This window comes from Gossypium arboreum, chromosome 1, assembly GCF_025698485.1.
Source record: "Gossypium arboreum isolate Shixiya-1 chromosome 1, ASM2569848v2, whole genome shotgun sequence".
Classification (NCBI taxonomy): domain Eukaryota; kingdom Viridiplantae; phylum Streptophyta; class Magnoliopsida; order Malvales; family Malvaceae; genus Gossypium; species Gossypium arboreum.
Window position 1 is genome coordinate 50,683,826 of NC_069070.1, and position 6,913 is coordinate 50,690,738.

At 33.6% G+C, this 6,913-nt stretch overlaps 1 long non-coding RNA gene across 1 annotated transcript; it reads right to left on the minus strand.

Moving 5' to 3' along the window:
• Positions 1-608: 608 nt before the first annotated feature.
• Positions 609-6,374, minus strand: LOC128280382 (uncharacterized). Its single transcript, XR_008270563.1, has 2 exons — positions 6,334-6,374; positions 609-977 (listed from the first exon to the last, which is right to left on the minus strand). It is a non-coding gene; the product is annotated as an uncharacterized LOC128280382 (long non-coding RNA).
• Between the last annotated feature and the right edge of the window lie 539 nt (positions 6,375-6,913).

A 6,913-nucleotide genomic window follows, 5' to 3' on the forward strand; every position in this document is an offset into this window, starting at 1 on the left:
ATGTTTTACACTAGTACACAAATAACCCGAATGTCATTGTAACACCCCGTACCCGAGACCGTTTCCGGAGTCGAACACGAGGTGTTAACGGACTTAATTCATTAATTAAACAGCTCATACAATTCATTTTAAAAATTTCCAGACAAGCTGGCTAACTGCATCACAGTCGCTTTAAAAATCATATCTCGAGTTACGAAACTCGAAATCCAATTCCGTAAATTTTTCCTGAAACTAGACTCATATATATATCTACTAATTTTTTCTAGAATTTTGGTTGGGCCAATTAGTACAGTTTATTAGTTAAAGTCTCCCTGTTTCAGGGTTCAACTACTCTGACCTCAGTGTATTACGAATCAGATATCTCCCTGTACAGAGCTTCAATGACTATGCCGTTTATCTCTAATAAAACTAGACTCAATAAGGAATCTTTACATATAAAGAATGACTTCTAATTATCTTTGTAAAATTTATGGTGAATTTCCAAATTCAGAACAGGGGATCCAGAAATCTCTCTGGCCCTGTTTCACAAAAATTTAAACATCTCATAAAATATAGCTCATATACCTGTTTCGCTTATTCCATATGAAAATAGACTCATCAAAATTCGATTCCATAACTTATTAATTATTTAATTCCATTTCTACTATTTTTAGTGATTTTTTAAACTCACGTCACTGCTGCTGTCTGAATCTATTTTATGGTAAATTTTACCTATTTCATGGTTTCCATGGATTAGCTAGCAATTTGACATACATAATACCAAATATGATCATGATTAGCCATTCCAATGGCTAATCATTACCAAGCATTTCTATTTCCATACCACTCAATAACCATATCATAAGACCATACATATAAAATGATTATAATGCTATACATGCCATACTCAAAATATACAAGCCATTATGCCAAGATGGTATACGGATAGTGTGAGCGTGCCTCCGACCGCTTCCGATTTCCGAGCTGGCTTGTCAACACTACAAGGAATGAAAAGGAGGAGTAAGCATAAATGCTTAGTAAGCTCACATGCAAATAGCAAGTAACATAACCATATAAGCAAACATAAAACATCATTTGCATAATCATCACCAAGACATTCATATCACCTTTTCATTTATCATCTTACCATATTGTTGTTATATCGAGTTTTCAACCCGAGGGTTAAGTACATACCTGTTCAAAGTATCCATTTCACAACACTTACCAATACGTCCCTTTCATCTTGAGTATTCCTCCATTTGAGTAGAACTTTACCCGTTGAACACATCGGAATATAATTCGGATACATGGATAACTTGCACATAAGTGCCACATATTCAATCAAGCAATCATGTAACCCGCCCATAAGCGAACTCGGACTCAACTCAACGAGCTCGGGCGTTCGCATCCATAAGTGAACTCGGACTCAACTCAACGAGTTCGGACATTCGCATCCATAAGTGAACTCGGACTCAACTCAACGAGTTCGGATGCTCAACCATCCTAGTGACATGTTACTTGTATCCTAATCCATTCCTGAGGTTCAACGGGACCTTTTTCCCAATCATGTGTCTCAACCATCTTCTACGGAATGCCGATACCGATACTCGGTAGTATCTCACATTTTCCAAGTATATCACATAATTTGACATATTATCAAACAATTATCACAAGTATAATATTTCATAATAATTATCATATCATTTAAAAAAAATTAAAACATTTAAAATAATAACTATGTTACCAACATTTACATATGAACTTACCTCGTATGCGAAAATGGCTATTTTTACCATTTCGTCCACAACTTGGTATTTTCCCCATTTTATTCCAAATTTCAGTTTTCCTTGCTCTATCATTTAAAATATAGTCTAATTAGGACTCACATTATTCAAATTGACCCAAAATCATATTTTGGAAAATTACAATTTTGCCCTAAACTTTTGCATATTTACACTTTTGCCCCAAAGCTCGTAAATTAAAATTCAGCCTATTTTCTTATGTTTTATGACATTCTGATCATTTTTCCCTTCTATGGCAACATCAAATTCTCACTCTAACATGTACTTATGACTATTAGGTATTTTTACCGATTAAGCCCTTTTGCTCGTTTTCACTTAAAACCGAGTAGCACAAGTTGTCTAACATAATTTAAAACCTCATATTCTATCATAAAACACCAAAATACACAAATTTCACCTATGGGTATTTTTCCAAATATAAACCCTAGGTTAAATTATTGCTAGCATAAGCTAAATCGAGCTAGGGACTCCAAAAACGTAAAAATCATTAAAAACGAGGCTAGAACGGACTTACAATCGAGCTTGGAAGCTTGAAAACCCTAGCCATGGTTTCTCCTTGCTATATTCGGCCATGGGGTTGAAGATGAGCAAAATTGGCTTTTAATTTTGTATTTTAATTCATTTTACCCTAAATGACCAAAATGCCCTTACTACTAAACTTTCCAAAATTCCATCCATGTCCAATTTTTGTCCATAGACTTAGAAATTGGTAAAATTACTCTTTAAGGACCTCTAATTAATAATCTAATTCAATTTTATGCAAAATACTTCTAGAACACAAGTTTTGCAATTTATTCAATTTAGTCCCAAATTTCAAATTAAGCACTTTATGCATAAAATTTCTTCACGAAATTTTCACACAATCATGCAATCATATCATAGACCTTAAAATAATCATAAAATAATTATTTATATCTCGGATTTTGTGGTCACGAAACCACTATTCCGACTAGGCCCAAAATCGAGGATATTACAACTCTCCCCTTCAAGGATTTTCGTCCCGAAAATCTTACCGAAAAAGTGGTCTTCACTTTTAATCTCATATTTGGTGTCAAGAACTTGCACTTAGACTGTACCTCAATACATCTCTTCAATTTCTCATATGATCTAAAAGCTTACAGTCTCAACTCTCAACTGTTCTTAAATTTTCAACCCTTCTCAATTTCCCATGATATCATGACATAAAACCTGGATCTCAACTTGATTTAATGGAGACCGGAATTCCAAGAAATCCGACAATCAAAGAGACCGAAATTCCATGAATCTGATGAGTAGGAATTCATTCAATACAGATGTGATTTATAGATCTCGCCAAACATTTAACAATAAGATACATCACATTTTCCTCTTTCCGCCATAGAAATAATTCTGATATGGCCTCAAGAATAATCCTTCTCATTTCCATCCCAATATCAACATTGACAAGGATAATTTTGATAGATCCCAATGCTCGGCTTTAACCCCTTTAACAACTCCGATTTTATGTAACATCGGCTGCTCTAAACTATCACATTACCTCACCGTCTTGAAACACATCACAATTCATACAACAATACATTCTTGAAAGTCGAAGTCTTTGCTCAATGTAGACTAGTCTAGTTCGGACGCTTGGTTACCAATATTCTCATCTATCCGAACTCGTCAACATGTAATAAACTTTTCAGCTTTCACAAGATGGAAACCTTATCATTCGTAGTGACTTAAACTAATATTCAACTCTTTCTAATAAATATAGACTTCTCGTTCAAACTATTTACTCTTTGATCTGTACAAAATGAAATTCTATTATCAAACTTGGGAAAAATAATCCGACATAATTGTCACATGAAATCTTTCAAATAAATAATTTACCATACCGACTAAAACTCACGCTTTTATCACCTATGCCTTTTCTTGATGTCAAATCCTTACACGAAATTAGAAAAATCCCAATACTAAAATCACCACATTACCAAGATCAAATTAGAAGTATAGTCATATTTGACATGATTATCACGAATGAAAAACGTACTTGAACATGAGTCATAATTGACAAATTATGGAACAAAGATAACAAGAAAACCGAATAAAGAAATCCAAGATAGAGAAACCCGAATAAAGAAATCCGAATAAAGAGATCCGGATAAAGAAACCCAAGATACGATACTATGCCGAGAATCGAAAACCAAATTCATAGAGAAAATACAGAATACCTCGATAATTCTTCAAAGAAAGAAAGTCCAAAAGAAAACATTATTTAATCCCACTGAAATCAAATATAACAAGATCAATATATCTTCCTATACATATATATCAGATGAAGCATCAAGTAGAAGAAACAGAATCATAATATCATATGAATTCTCTCATCAATTCTTATCGACAAAATGAAATAGAATACCCGATGAAATAGAGCAATATAAATTATAGACCGATCGGACTACCAATGCTTTCATCCAACACCGAATTAGAAGACATTCCCATATAACAAGAATTTCTTCGAAGATCAATAGCCATAGAAATATTTACGAGAACGGGTGAACACATAGAACATCTCAAAAGAGATCGCTAAATCTGTCCGGTCATAACTGTCACACTCGGATAATTCACATTTGAAATATCATTTCCCAACTAGTTCTGCCGTCACAAATTTTATATTAAACCATTCACTAAAAAGGCCAATTCGACTAAATTTCGATTTACACTTTTCTCGACCTTGCACTTGAGTAATTCGATTTACCAAGGAGAATTCCTTTTCTAACTAGGACAATGCATAACTCCAATAATTTTACGTCAATCCGATACTTTTCGGCTCGACTTTACTTATCAGCTCATTTTCAATCTCGGATCATACTTATAATTATTCTATCATTGAACTCTTTGGGTTTTCAACAGAAACTTATTCAATACAAATCTCATGAAATTCCATTATAAGTACCACTTTGGTAAGGGGAGGGTTGTAGGACCTCGACTCGACTTTCTTATACATACACATATGACACAACTTCCATCATCATAGTAACATCATCAAAATCATGTCATTCATTCATGTTGGCTTACACCAATTTTCCTATTGTCCCATTTAGACAATATACTTATGCATACATTCTATGTTTTCTAGATAGCTTTACTTATCCATTCATTTAATTAAATTAATTCATGCTCATGACATTATATAAGGCCAAACAAACATAGATATTTGCATCACAATCACAACTTTCATTTCGTGCATCATCATGTACATATCATTACAATCATACAATTCAGTCCAATAATTTAACATAGATAAGTTCATTTCATTATAATCCTTTATCTCATAAAAAATTGTATATCATTAACATTCATCAACATTCGACATCCAATCAAGACAAGGACATTTTCATTCGTATCATAATATTATGACCTTTATTCATACCTCTACTACTTTCTATTTATTCCGTTCATCTTATCAAGTAAGCCACATACACTACATCGTATGAGCATTAAGCAAATATAGATATTTATCACAACATGAACTTTCATCTCACATATTATCACATATGTATCATAAACTTTTATTCATACTTTTTTGAACCGAGACTTATCATAATCATAATTTTACTCAAATATCTTCACATAACATTGAACATGGTCGGCATTTTTCGGTTGGAGAGTACCTGTCTAAATAAGACGGTACTTATACGCGTCGGAAGACATCACACTATCACGGATCGATGGCATGTATAGCTAAACTTTTACACATGCTAGGTTAGTCCGAGAACCGACTAAACCTGCTCGATACCACTAAATGTAACACCCGCACCGAGACTGTTTTGAGTCGAACACGAGGTGTTAACGGACTTAATTCATTAATTAAACATTTCATACAATTCATTTTAAAATTTCGAGACAAGTCGGCTAACTCGCATCACGATCGCTTTAAAATCATATCTCGAGTTACTGAAACTCAAATCCAATTCCGTAAATTTTTCCTGAAACTAGACTCATATATATATCTACTAATTTTTTCTAGAATTTTGGTTGGGCCAATTAGTACAGTTTATTAGTTAAAGTCTCCCTGCTTTGAGGTTCAACTACTCGACCTCGGTGTATTACGAATCGATATCTCCCTGCATGAGCTTCAATGACTATGCCGTTTATCTCTAATAAAACTAAACTCAATAAGGAATCCATAAGTGAACTCGGACTCAACTCAACGAGTTCGGATGCCTAGTTACATCTCACGAACTCGGACTCAACTCAACGAGTTCGGACATTCGCATCCATAAGTGAACTCGGACTCAACTCAACGAGTTCGGATGCTCAACCATCCTAGTGACATGTCACTTGTATCCTAATCCATTCCCGAGGTTCAACGGACCTTTTTCCCAATCATGTGTCTCAACCATCTTCTACGGAATGCCGATATCGATACTCGGTAGTATTTCACATTTTCCAAGTATATCACATAATTTGACATATTATCAAACAATTATCACAAGTATAATATTTCATAATAATTATCATATCATTTAAAAAAAATTAAAACATTTAAAATAATAACTATGTTACCAACATTTACATATGAACTTACCTCGTATGCGAAAATGGCTATTTTTACCATTTCGTTCATAACTTGGTATTTTCCCCATTTTATTCCGAATTTCAGTTTTCCTTGCTCTATCATTTAAAATATAGTCTAATTAGGACTCACATTATTCAAATTGACCCAAAATCATATTTTGGAAAAATTACAATTTTGCCCCTAAACTTTTGCATATTTACACTTTTGCCCCAAAGCTCGTAAATTAAAATTCAGCCTATTTTCTTATGTTTTATGACATGCTGATCATTTTTCCCTTCTATGGCAACATCAAATTCTCACTCTAACATGTACTTATGACTATTAGGTATTTTTACCGATTAAGCCCTTTTGCTCGTTTTCACTTAAAACCGAGTAGCACAAGTTGTCTAACATAATTTAAAACCTCATATTCTATCATAAAACACCAAAATACACAAATTTCACCTATGGGTATTTTTCCAAATATAAACCCTAGGTTAAATTATTGCTAGCATAAGCTAAATCGAGCTAGGGACTCCAAAACGTAAAAATCATTAAAACGAGGCTAGAACGGACTTACAATCGAGCTTGGAAGCTTGAAAAACCCTAG